General features: G+C 43.7%; 1 pseudogene; it reads right to left on the bottom strand.

The window, feature by feature from the left end:
* Positions 1-14,001: 14,001 nt before the first annotated feature.
* On the bottom strand, positions 14,002-14,078 carry LOC121033281 (uncharacterized; annotated as a pseudogene).
* Between the last annotated feature and the right edge of the window lie 291 nt (positions 14,079-14,369).

Genomic DNA, 14,369 nt, shown 5'->3' on the forward strand with positions numbered 1-14,369 from the left:
ATTAAATTTAGTGGCTTCTAAATAGGTTGCGATAATGAATAGATCAATAAATAGCTAAAAGACAGATGTCCCAGGTCAATTTGCATTATTTTAACATTAATTTTTACAGCCTCACTTTGTGTGTGTGTTCTGTGTGTGTACATGTGTACCGTTACCCCTAGTAAAGCCTGTGACACAACTATATACATGGGGTTGATGAGTAAATCAGTATCAAGCTGGAGGGAGCGTCTAGTTGGTTCACAAGACTCCTGGTCTTAGTCAATCATCTTTTACTCACAATTTTGGTAAAACAAAATGGTAGCAGCACAATCACGTGGAGGTTTTGTACCTGCTGCTCCCAATCTACTAACCACTGGTTTCACCTTTCTTCACATCACACCGAGCCCTGGCAAGCTGATCTATAATGGTCTGGTCAATGGGCTCCCTTGCCCTCTGGTTTTTGGTTGGTATCACTCAATGGAAGACAGCAACAGGATAAGAGTGAGGTCGAGATATTCCCCACATCCCTGTCTGTGGGTTGAACATGGACTGGCCAAAATCCTCTATGAAAGGGCACAGTGCCTGTTGAGGGCTGGCACTCACTCAGGTAACTTTTCACTTGCCTTGTCCCTCCAGGCACGGGCACGCCGATACCTCAACACCACTATTGTGAGCCCAGCAAACAGTGCACCTCCTGTAGATTCCCCTAATCCCTGCCCTCCACTTGGTAAAAAGTCCCTTCATTAAACTCTTATCAGATATTCCACTGAAGTGGGCCAACTGCTTCCTGCCAGACCCCAACTGATACAGATGTTCTTCAAAGCTACTTGTTCAGAAACCCCAGGGTAACCCCCCACTCCTTTCTTTTTTTTGTACCCCACATGTAATTGCCAAGCTCTGTCTATTCTACCCTTCCATGATATCACATCCATGCTCTCCTTTTCATGTCTATTGGTACAGTTCCGGATCTCATGAACCTTGATGTTAAACGATAGAACACATGTAGAATTTCTACACCTCCACAGACCTTGTGTATGCTCTAGGTAGGAATCCATATAGCACAATGGGTTGTGGTTATTTACATAAATGACCATTTTCCCTGGTGAGCTTGAAAAGCCTTGTGAGCAGAAACATTTGGCCTCGCCCATTGGTTTAATTGTCATCTCCTCAGTGTCCAGCTCATATCAACTGTTTGAAAATGATTCTTACATGGAATCAGGTGAGGACATATGAGTAGAGGTATGTTTGTCTAATCTACGCACTAATCAAAGCTGTAATGCATGGTTAACGTGCAGGTTGGCACAATCAGGTTTCAAAATGATTTTGATAGAATAGCTACAGTAAAGCTTACAAAACAGATATCGAAAGAGATAAGATTCTGCCTCTAAATTATAAATGCACAAATATAGATCTGGCAAGTCTTGGTTGGACAGCAGTTAAAATTCTTTATTATTATTTTTTCATGTTTATTCATTTTTGGGACAGAGAGAGACAGAGTGGGAGAGGAGCAGAGAAAGGGAGATATAGAATCTAAAGCAGGACCTAGGCTCTGAGCTGTCAGCACAGAGCCGACACAGGGCTCAAACCCATGATCCCTGAGATCATAACCTGAGCCGAAGTTGGACATTTAACCGACTGAGCCAGCCAGGTGCCCCACAGCAGTTCAAATTCCAATTATGGAGTTTTTCATGTGCCGTAGGAATGGCAAATGCAGCCAAAATATGTAAGTAAATTAAGAAAAAAATTTTTAATGTTTATTAATTTTTGAGAGAGAGACAGAGTATGAGCAGGGGAGGGGCAGAGAGAGAGACACACACACAGAATCCAAAGCAGGCTCCAGGCTTTGAGCTGTCAGCACAGAGCAGAGGGCAGGGTCCAAACTCATGAACGGGGAGATCATGACCTGAGCTGAAGTCAGATCCTTAACCGACTGAGCTACGCAGATGCCCCTAAGTCATTTTTCCTCAGACTTAGACTTAAAGTGACAAGACCCGTATTTTGTTCCGCACTATTTAGACCGTAACTCATATGCAGCATTCAGTCTTGGGTGCCCACTTCAAAGAGTTAGACAAAGTAGTGAGGATCTGTTACTGTGAGTCCTGACAAGCGAATCAGAATATTTTTCCAGGAAGAAAGACTTTGAAAATGACCCTTTCACGTGAAGCTGATCAGTCTTTGCGGTCCCAGAGGTTCAAAGTTACAGCAAGCGGACAGGAGTTGTAGGCGGTGTGCTTAAGAGCGTACTTAAAATCAGAACTGTGTATTTGTTATGAAACTCTAAACTCCTTGGCATTAAGCAGAAGCTGAGAAGTCCTGTGTCCGTGATGAAGTGGAAGGAATTTCCACCCTGGCAGGAAAGAAGGGATAGACCGCTTCCCAAAGCCATCGTCTGACAATTTTGCAACAAACACAACTTTCACCACGGCAGGGCCTTTGTACAAAACCTTACCTGGCCCCCTCTTTTGCACTGGGTCAATTACGAACTCATAAGCCTGGTTCTCAATGACTCCCATAGTCACACCTCCAGGGTGAATTGCTCTTCCCACAAATTCAGAGAATGCATCTCTAAAAGGAGTACGATCTGTCTGACCGTCTCAGCAACATACCAAGGTCGTGAGGTTAGTCCTGCTAAAATTACATTAAGTCCTTTGAGGTTTGCTTTCCTAGGCATAATATTCATCAGTGTAAGGGTTCCTCTTATTGTGGCTATAACACAAAGTGATACGTTTGGGGTTAAGATCGGGAACTTTCCATCTGCGGCGCCCTTCCCACTGTATCTTTTTACAAGAGGTCAACATCACTCATCATCCATTTGACAAATAGGCATTGTTACATAAAAGCCCCACGCTAAGGAGGGAGGTATAAAAATAAAACACAGTTCCATTTCTCATTGTGCTTAGATATAGTGAAGAGAGAGAAAAGCAAATCGTTATAAGCCACCATGGTAAGTTCTAGAATACTAGGCTAGACAAGTATATGCCTGGGGTCAGGGGTGGGCGCCGGAAAGAGAAAGGGGTCACTGATGAGGGAAACGTTGATGTCCATTTGGAGGCATGAACAGAAACTTAGCAGAGGCAAGCAGGAAAAGGAGGTTCCTGCCTAAGAAAGCTGAAACTTTCCACTGATCTAAAACAACAGAATGGGTGTGGCGTCTACAAGGAGTTTTGCACAGCCCCAGCTCTGTTCGAGGTGGCAACAGAAACCGAGGCTGACATGAGCCGGGTCTCAATTCACGGTCCCGCCTGTAGTGATAAGGAATTCAGACTTTATCCGAATCGTCTTCCACCGTGGCAGAGAGTAAGACTCAACCAGAGGAAGAGGAATCGGAGAGCTGTGTTCGTCCATGTAGTTATGTTTTTACTTGCTGTTAAGTGAAAGGGGGATGGATGCCTGGCTTGGGATGGATCTGAATCCCGAGAGGTCGATGCCTGGCCTGAGGCAGCTTCCCCTCCGGGGAAGGGACGAGGGTGCGCGGCCCCCTGGGCAGAGTTGCATCCCCAGGCTCTGGGCATCATCGTCCATTTCAAGTCCAAAGGGACCTGACTCAAGAGAGGCTCTATGAGGAGAAAAATCATTCCGGACAAGGACACTCAAGGGACACGTTGCGGCAGATTGCACCAATTGAATCGAATTCTGTCAATGGTGGGGCCGCGGTGCGCGGGAGCTGGGCGCCAGGCAGGAAGTTAGGTGGGTCAGCACAGAGACCGTGCGCGGGCACAGCTGCGCTGGCTTGTGTTGCCTGCAAAACAGTGACAAAGAAAACACTCTTCCTTGAGCCGAAGAATGATCCCTGATTGCTTGGGGAATGGAGATAGAAGAACATGCAGCAGATATTTTAAGTCCTTGGCCTTTGAGGAATTATCTTGAGTGCTCTGTTAGGTTATTCTTGGGGAAATGCTAACCCTGCAAGACAGGGTCTGAAAATGCCTCTCACTTAGGAAGACAGCAGAGCGTGAGATCCGTTTCCAAAGATTGGTCCTGTACATCAGCTCCTTAGCTTTAAATGCCTCTTTCTCTCTCTCTTTCTCCTCCCTTCCCCTACTCGTTTCTTCCCCTGCCTCAAAGCTAGGTGAAAGGAAGGTGAGAAAGGAAGACTGTGCATCATTAGTTTACGTAATCAGTGACGGGATTCAGGGTTTGGGGAAACTAATCATTTCCGGTTGTGCTTGAACCAGCAAACCATATTCTTCCACGTGCGATTTGCAGCTCCTCAGGGTCAGAGAGACGTGTGATCAGCCCCTTACACTGCCTGCTCAGGGCTGCAAAGTGTGCAGAAGACAGGATCCCCGTGAGTTGATTCCCTGACCGCCCAGGCGGTCAAGCATTGAGGCCAGCCTTGAGCTCAGCGTGATATCTGCATATACTGTCCTTCTAAATGATATTTACCGCATGAATTTTCATTAGAATATTTCCCTAAGTCAGTGTTCCTGGCACTTCTCTCCTTCACTGCTCAAAGGTCACTGACAGCACTTCGGTATCCTTATTCATAAGTTTTCTTCCCGCGTCAATGATGTTTATCGGGCGAATAGTCATTGATGCATTCAGAGTAGTTAAGTGCTTCCATATAATTACTTCACCCACCAAGGCTCTCCATTCCCCTCTCCATGTCTGCTGTTTTCAGTTGCAAGATTATCCCCCTTCACAGTGTTTTCAGAAGAAGTTAGAAACAAAGACAGAGATTTCTTTTCTCTTCATTGGCCCCAAACCTCTGGCCTGTGCCTTGCAAACTATCCAAAGACAGACAGACAAAGTTACCTAGTCGTCTCAGGATCCTAGTGCTGTACCTGGTACATCCTGTGTTCTCAGTAGATGTTCTATGGAACGGAAGCAGGTCTTCTGTCTCCAAATGTGGCAGACACATCCTGGATGTCCCCTAATGAGTCATATCGTTGGCAATCCCATCACCTTGAGAGTGAGTGGAATTTGTGACCTGCTTCTAGTTAAGAGAATATAGCAAAATTGATAGAATGTCCCTCATGTGATTGTTTTACCTCATATGGCAAAACAGAAAGGATTTTTCCGATGAGATTAAGGTCCCTAATCAGTTGACTTTGAGTGTGTCTCAGGAAAGATTGCTCTAGTCAGACCTGATCCAACCGATGGAGCCCATTAAAAAGATTTAGGCCTTCCCCGATCTCAGAAGCTGGAAGCAGCAGAGACTCAGCCTCTTCCACTGGCCCTGAAAAAGCAAACCACCAGGAGTTTGGGAGGGGAGCTCACCTCAGATGAGATCACAGTCCAACCAACACCTTGATGGTAGCTTTGCAAGGCCTGGAGTGGAGGACTCAGCAAAGCTGTGCTCAGACTCTCAACCTGTGGAGACTATGAGATAATAAATGGTGGTTTGAGGTACACCTTTATGTAGTCATAGAAAACTAGTACACTACGCATAAATAAAATGACCCTTGTGGTTACTCCTGGCGTTCTCTGCAAACGTCCAGTATTTTTGCTCCAGATTCTTCCTGACTGAATTCTGTAAACTTTTATTTGTCCTTGGGTATTTTATTTCCTTTGCACTATTATACAGCTGATTTTTAAATTGTGTGCTCATCGGGGGCTCTCTGACTCATCAGGTGGGATGGGTTCTTTAGGTCCCATGCCCCTTTCTTCCCTGCTGAAGTCAAAACCAGTGATACAAGCAGGATTTAATCCTTGAAAGCTGACACTCACCCACTCTCTTCTCCCTCTAGAGTTTTGTGGCATAGAATCAAGGAGTCTTCTTTGAAACTTTGGAAATCTTACCACAGGTGGTTGCTGGGAGGGCAAACCCAAGTAGAGCATTAGAATGCCACTATCACCTTACTGGGTTTAACAGTTTATAAAGCCTCCTTACAAACATAATTAGAGCGTCTACATGACTCATCAGATAGGAGGTATTCTGCTTCTGTTTCTGGAGAGGTCCTTGATTTCCAGATGAAGGAACTAACACCATTAAGGATGTTTCCCGAGGTAGTAATAGAGTTAGATGAGCCCAAGACAGTCAACCCAAAATACCTTCTTGTTACACTCCTTCACAGACTCTAGCAAGTGTCTCTTACACCGTTTTGTTCAACGTTAAAGTCTATCCTCTAGTTACCCTCCAGGTATACCTGATAATGCAGAACCTGAGACACCCCCTCAGACCCCAAGGATCTCTGGGAGGTGGAAACGAGCACTCTGCATTTTGAACAAACTGCTGATGCTATTTTCACTTCCTCAGATGGAGACTGGTTGCTGGAAGATGGCATGGCCATGTTTCCTCAGGTTTCCACCTTATCCTTCTCATTCACAAATAAATCCCTTCTTCGAATTAAAATTATGCCCAAAGTAGTGACCTCTTCGTTGTCTCCTCCACCCCCTAAGACATACAGCTGTCAGGAAGCTGGGCCAGTGACACGATTATCTATGGCTATGATAGCTTTTGACACATGTCTGAGGGGTGGGCGCTCTCCAACTTTCCACTGTCACCTCCGAAACAATGCAAGAATCCATATGAGAAGTGCAGCTCCCGTTGGTCTTCTTGCTTAGGAACATGGTGATGCAGTCAAGAATATTCCTCTTGGAAGGGTTTGGGAAAAGATGAGTTGGGAGAAGCTGATGCCAAAGCACACATGCATCTCCAGACATTGCCCTGTAAGAATAACTATGCTTACTATGTAAGAATAACTATGTAAGAATAACTATGTAAGAATAACACAGGGATGACAGAAGACATCCATCTGCTTGGTTTAGTGGAAAGTAAATGGAATCTAGAGACAAAGACAGGTGTTTCGGTATTAACTGCTATTTATCAACCAGTCACTTTTCTTTTCACAGCCTCACTTTCTCTATCTTTAAAATATGGAAAACTAGAATTTGCTCTGATTACCTCATTACCTCATTACCTGTGAGGACTAACTAAAATAAAATGAAATAATGTGGTTCTCAAAGTGCTGTATAAACAAACACACAATAGTACTTACATGTGAAAAGGGACATGTACAGTTGACCCTTGAACAAGAAGGTGAGGGGTTCAAGCCCTCACACGGTTGAAAATCTGCATGTAACTTTTGACTCCCCCCAAACTTAAGTATTAATAGCCTATCACTGACCTTTCCAATAACATAAACATTTTAACACATATTTTGTATGTTATATGTATTATATACTGTATGCTTATTATAAAGTGAGCTAGAGAAAAGAAAATGTTACTAAGAAAATCATAAGGAAGAGAAAATACATTTACAGTACTGTCTTCATTGAAAAAAAAATTCATGTATAAGAGGACCGGAGCAGATCAAACCTATGTTGTTTAAGGGTCAGCTGTATATTTTTTTCTAGGGCTTTATATACAAAGCTCGGCATGGCTCAGACACAAACAAGGTGCTAGAAATCATTTCTGTTTATGTGCTGACTGAAAATATGTTCCTTTAGAAGTGTGAAAAAATTACTCCGGGAGAGTCTTCATTTGTGGCTAGCCCGAGAAAGTGAAATCCTAAAACAATATTCTATAATCCAGAGACAACTGCATGGAAAAAAAATGGGTCACAAGAGCCAGAACTGCTCTGAGCTTGAGTAAGAATATGGCTTGGGGGGGGGGGGGCGCCTGGGTGGCGCAGTCGGTTAAGCGTCCGACTTCAGCCAGGTCACGATCTCGCGGTCCGTGGGTTCGAGCCCCGCGTCGGGCTCTGGGCTGACAGCTCGGAGCCTGGAGCCTGTTTCCGATTCTGCGTCTCCCTCTCTCTCTGCCCCTCCCCCCGTTCATGCTGTGTCTCTCTCTGTCCCAAAAATAAATTTAAAAAGTTGAAAAAAAAAAAAAAAAGAATATGGCTTAGGGAGGGTAGAGGGAATGCAGTGTCCATGGCCTCGGGAGGAAAGCTCAGAGGGACAGGGGAGGGAGGGAGGAAGACCCGGAATGCTAGAATTCTGGGGAGCAGGATGCCACAGGGAGCAATTTTATTCTTTTTTTTTTTAATATGAAATTTATTGTCAAATTGGTTTCCATACACCACCCAGTGCAATTTTATTCTTTTGCTCATTCAATGCACTCAAAAATTTACTGAACAATTTCCATTTCCATGTTCCAGGTATTGAGCGAGGTGCTGGGGATATTAAGATGAAAACATGGTCCCCAGCCTCAAGGAGCATTCTTCTGCAAGGAGACAAGTTAATCCCAGATATTTAATATAGAGCACGGTTAGCTGCTAGCATAGAAATAAGTACAGAGTCCTCTAAGAGCAAGTAGGAGAGTCCCTTAACTCAGTTTGGGAAACAAAGAATGTTTCTCAGAGGAAGTGATACCTAAGAGTAATATTGAAGGACAGGTGAGATTTAGGGAGAAGGACGTAAGAGTGAACTAGGAAAAGGAACAAAGAATGAAATCATGACCCAGAACGAGAGATACAAGGACCATTTGTGTATAATGCAAGTAAAGAGACCCATATGACTAGACAGAAAGATGTGGGAGAGAAGGTTGAGATCAAACAAGTTAGATCCAAGTCCTATTGTGAGTGACTCTATATAACGTGCCAAAGAGTTTTAATTTTCTCCTAGGGACATTGGGAATCACTGAAACAGTCTAAGTAGGAGAGTGACATCATCAAATTTGCCACAGAATTAATTACTTAATTAACTTAATTAAAAACTACTTAAAGAGGGGCGCCTGGGTGGCGCAGTCGGTTGAGCGTCCGACTTCAGCCAGGTCACGATCTCGCGGTCTGGGAGTTCGAGCCCCGCGTCAGGCTCTGGGCTGATGGCTCAGAGCCTGGAGCCTGTTTCCGATTCTGTGTCTCCCTCTCTCTCTGCCCCTCCCCCGTTCATGCTCTGTCTCTCTCTGTCCCAAAAATAAATAAACGTTGAAAAAAAAAATTTAACAAAAAAAAACTACTTAAAGATGTTGTCCACTAATAAAGGTTCATACTACACAAACTTGAGAAAGCTTTTCCAAGTGAGCCAGGAAAAAATGGGGAAAAAATGTGTTCATAGCAAGGTCAGAGGCGGAAATTCAAAGAGTTGTACAGGGCAAGGCTACATGAGCTCAACCAAGATGAACATAACTGTAATTAAGATTATACATTGGAAGAACATCTGTTGCTACCTGAATTCTCCCACCTTTAGAAGCACCAAGGGTCTTACTAACTGTTTGAACAGTAAACTAATAAGAGTCTGTATGTTTGAGGGGTGCCTGGGTGGCTCAGACTGTTAAGCATCCAACTTTGGCTCAGGTCGTGATCTCACAGTTTGTGGGCTCGAGCCCCCCATTGGGCTCTGTGCTGAGAGCTCAGAGCCTGGAGCCTGCTTCAGATTCTGTGTCTCCCTCTCTCTCTGCCCTTCCCCCACTTGCATTCTCTCTCTCTCTCTCTCTCTCTCTTTCTCTCTCTCTCTCAAATAAATAAACATTAAAAAAAAGAGTTTGTATTTTTGAGCTTACAGTAGTGTTTCTAGGTGGATGGTTTCATTACAACATACCTAAATATGCCTCAGTGACAATGACAGATGACACCATAGAATAGAATGTAGGGTATGGCTCATACCCTCAAACATAATATTGCTAAGTGGCATTGTCCAATGTCTGTCAGTGGGCTACGAGAATCCTACAAATTTCATCTGTGATTGCTTTGAAAACCACCTGTGTGAAATGGTTTGAGGGGCGCCTGGGTGGTGCAGTCGGTTAAGCGTCCGACTTCAGCCAGGTCACGATCTCGCGGTCCGGGAGTTCGAGCCCCGTGTCAGGCTCTGGGCTGACGGCTCGGAGCCTGGAGCCTGTTTCCGATTCTGTGTCTCCCTCTCTCTCTGCCGCTCCCCCGTTCATGCTCTGTCTCTCTCTGTCCCAAAAATAAATAAATGTTGAAAAAAAAATTAAAAAAAAAAAGAAATGGTTTGAAAGAGAGCTATGAAAACGAATAAATATTCTCCAATAAGATGTCTACAGAAGACATTTGCTATACAACAAGAATGCAATAGGAAGTATTATTAGAGTTATATTTCTAGCAGACACACTAACATTAAGGGAATTAATCCTGAAAAGCCAAGGAGGCTCTTCCAGGAATTCAAGCAAGAACTGACAATGAGAACAATTCACCTGAAGCCAAGTAGTTTTATAATTATGATAGTTTCATGTGTTCATCCACAGCCTTAACTTTTCCTCTGAACATCTGTCCCAGACATTTCTATCACTCTGTGTCCCCCCCAGAAAATAAAGCTTAGCCTCCAACACTGATTGTATGCTCTCCCTCCATCAGTTCCTACTGAGTTATATCTGATCTTTATATTAATTGGTTGTACCATCATCAAGACAGCCACCCAACCCAGAAACCATGCCGTTACCCTAAAATATTTCCTCCTCTTAATATTCCGGGTCCAGTCACCAGTCCTACTGATTCTGACTTCTAAATACATTTCAGATCTATTGCCTCTTGAAGCTCTCAGCACTGTCACCTAAGGGATGGAGAATGTTCGTGAAGTAAGTGATCACTCTGCCCATTCTTTGTCTCTTCCTACTTATCTACCCCATTGCTACCAAAAATGACCTTAAGAATGAAAACTTATTCATGCCCCTCTCCAATCTGAAAGCTTAGCTACTCCCCATCACATGAATATGGCATATAGAGTGATCATTTGTCCCCTTTTACCCAGTATTGGTTACTGTTCCAGCATAATTATAAATAACTCCTTTTCACTATCAAAAGGGTTCCAATTTAGACAACAAATTACTAAATAACTTTGTTAATGGTGTTCTTTCGTTTTTTAAAAATATTTTTTCATGTTTATTTTTGATGAAGAGAGACAGAGCATGAGCATGAGAGGGGCAGAGAGAGAGGGAGACACAGAATCCAAAACAGACTCCAGGTTCCAAGCTGTTAGCACAGAACCCGAGGCAGGGCTCGAACTCATGAACCACGAGATCATGATCTGAGTCAAAGTCAGATGCTCACCCAACAGAGCCACCCAGGAGCCCCAATGATGTTCCTGATTCTCTAGTTTCCTTACCAATTCTTTTTGCTGTCTGCCTCTTTTTATCCTCCTAATTCACTTACTTCACTAAGACCACTTGTTCTCAGGCAACTGCTCACACTGGTCTTGAAACTTCTTCTAACTTTGCCTATGGTTCTGTTATTGTAATGGGTTAACTTGCACAGCTTAAGATAGGAGTGGTGACCACAGGCCACCGTTGTCTCAGCAACCTTAAAACCTAGCAGAGGGGGCGCCTGGGTGGCTCAGTCAGTTAAGCATCTGACTCATGATTTCACGGGTTCATGAGTTTGAGCCCCTTGTAGGGCTCTAGGCTGGCAGTACGGAGCCTACTTGGGATGCTCAACCAATTAAAAATAAATATTCAAAAAACAAAAAACAAAACTTAGCAGAGGGTCAGACTTACAAGTACATCTCATTGGCTGGATCGAACACTGCTTTGGCAGCCCAGAACATTGTACTTCCTATCAAATTGGCCACGGCTATCAATCTAGAAAATAAATTGTTAAAACACACCTCATAAATAGTACCTTTGTTTTTATATGTTTAACACTTAAGACTAACCTGACATCGCGCAATGTATCATACCTATTACTTGCTACCAATAATAATAAAAATAAGGACAAGAATGATTCTTTGAAACAATTTTAGCAAATATTATGGCATGTTGGGTGACCAGTTGAAAATCAGTCCTCTTAAAGGACTATCAATCTTCATTCAGGTCACACACTGTATTTTTCCTATACGCTCTAAGGTGTCTCACAGGTTGTCAACACTCCATGGAGTGTAAAACAGCAGTGATAATTAGGCTTTTATATTTGAGCTCATTATCCAGAACAAAGGGTGTGCATGCTACTAAAGCACAAAGGCTTTTTTTTTTTTCATTTGAATATTTACAGTCCTGACAACTTGAAAAGCATATTATGTAGTGTTAATAAAATAAAGAGTTTCGTGTTCTTCTCACAAGCAAAGGATACAAATTTTAGGTACAAATTAGAACCCATAAGCATTTGACCTTAAAAGTAGAGAAAATAATATATTCCATGTCAATCAAGGTCACCGGAACATGGGAGCCAACTCGGCATACATGTTCTTTATGTTTAATTCTTTATTTTTGTGAATATTATGTCGTAGAAGGGTCCAAAGTAATTCCACTAGTTTGTAGGGACTGTGTTTTGGGTGGTCTCTGACTTAGCATTTGCCTTCCCTTTCCCCTTCATTAGCATTCCTTGCAGTCATCCAAGAGGAATTTCCTCCATTCCCCGGGCATCTTCTAGGTCACTACCCCCAACACCACTGTTGAAGACCATGAGGCCACACATCTTCAGTCTCCATAGAACAACGGTTAAGAGGGATACTAACTCATCCTAACTGATGTTCACCTTGCAAAGGCGGAAGGTGTCTTTTCTCTCCCTGCAAGGAGGAGGAAAGAAAAGGAGGAGGAAGAAGGAGGAGGAGGGGGGAGGAGGAGGAGGAGGGGACGGGGAGAACAAGAACATGAAGAAGAACAAGAAGGACCCCACCACCAATTAATTATTGAATATCAAATTTATAGTAAAAACTAGAGTGCCTACATGGGGGGACAGTTAGTGGGGAAAAAAAAGAGAGGGAAAGGCAATGAAATCTTCCTAGAGGAGGTGAGCTGGAAGTTGACATCTGGTGAGTAAGACTTAGTGAGATGAATTCGAGAGGGAGAAGGGACAGTTGCTCCTGGGAAAAAGGAAACGAATAGGCAAAAGTATGTGCCAGTTACCTGCGAATTTATGGGGCATTCCATTCTACAGTTTTTTGGGTTTTTTTTCCATCACAGAACATTAGGACAGGGGAATAAAACTTATTAATCCACAAAGCAGAAGGATTGGGAAGTGCCTTGTTATAGCATAACAAGCATCATGGAATAGAACTTTAGTCAGGGGAGTGGATTTTTCATTTTGTTTGGGTGGTAGAAAGACTCCTGTGGGCGCCCAAGGGGGTGGGGTGGAGAGCGGCCAGGCCCGGGGCAGGTAGAGGTCAGAGGCAGATGGGGTAGTGACCTCAGTGAGATGATAGGCAGAATGAGTGAGAGATGAAAGCCGTAGGGCTCTGATGTTGCCTTTAGATATGTCAACAGTGCATATCTGTGGGGAAGGGAAGAGCCTAAGGCAACGCCCAGTGTTTTTTTGGTTTTTGGCAACTGAGTAAAAAGTAGCTCCCCTCACTGGGATAGGATAAATAGGGGAAATTATAATTTGGGAGAAGCTGAGAGCTTTATATGTAAACACGTTGAGCTTGAAAGGCTGAGGAGACATTTAAGGGACATTATCTACTGGGCAGAAGTCTGTGGAAGCTTAGAATTCAGAGTGAAACTGGACTGGAGTCATGGCTTCGGGCTTCCCTAATCCCTGACACTTTGGAAGTTGTCGCAGTCCACCAGGAGGACGATGAATTGAGACGCGACAAAAATCCCAGGAGAGAGAAGCCTGGGGAATGCCACGTTATAGGAACAGGAACTGGCAAAGGATCCTGAGACTGGGTAGGAAAGAGGTAGAAGGAAATCAAGGAGCGTGTGAAATCTCAAAAGATGAGAAATAAAAAGAATATTTTAAACAGGAGGAGTTCGTGAACAGAACTATCTGAGGGCAATCGAACAGATTGAGCCTAGAATAAAGACTAGAATAAAGACTAGGTAAAGACTAGAAGTGGCCATTGGGCACGAAAACAGAGTAATCATAGATGATCTCGACAAAACTAGTTTCCACGAAGAGGGAGAGCGGCAGTCAGATTGCAGCGGTTGAAGAATGAAGCAGGAAACAGGGTTCTTCTGAGAAGCTTGGCGGTAAAGGGAAGGAAGAACATAGGCTGCGAGCCATGTCAACCTAGAACCCAGACCCAGGGAGGGTTTCTTTGGTTGAGATGGAAATACTGAACGCAATTAGGGGTCATGGCAGAGATTCCTTTAAAGAGGGAAACACTAACATAGACTGAGGAAAGTAGATGATGAATAGACTAGGTCCTAAGAAGGTGAAATTGGAGGAGATCCAGCAAAAAAGAGGGAAGATAAAGCCTTGAGGTGGGGCTGGGGGCTCATTATGCCACAGTGAGAACAGATCCGCCTGTCATCCTTGCCAGGGGCCATGCAAATCTCCTCTGTATCCTTCCAATTTTAGTCTTTGTGCTGCCGAAGGGCGCACACGCCACAGTGAGAACAGAGAAGGGGGAAACAGGAATACTGATAGAATTAAGCACAGGGCTACAGGAAATCATGAGAATTCCCATTATATTGTTCCCTGCCTCTTTTTCTTTGCTCTCAGTACAGTAAAAGTCAAAGTCGTTTGCCAAGAATAGAGATCAAGTTAGAGCAGAGTGGGTTCAAAGAGAAATTAGATTCCAAAAAAAAAAAAAAAAAAAAAAATACCATGAGCGGAGAAAGAAAAGAACCGATTAGGGAACAGAAGGATCACCAGGCAATCCAGGAACCGAAC

This window comes from Herpailurus yagouaroundi, unplaced genomic scaffold (genome assembly GCF_014898765.1).
Source record: "Herpailurus yagouaroundi ecotype Mexico unplaced genomic scaffold, PumYag 142, whole genome shotgun sequence".
In the NCBI taxonomy this organism is placed as follows: domain Eukaryota; kingdom Metazoa; phylum Chordata; class Mammalia; order Carnivora; family Felidae; genus Herpailurus; species Herpailurus yagouaroundi.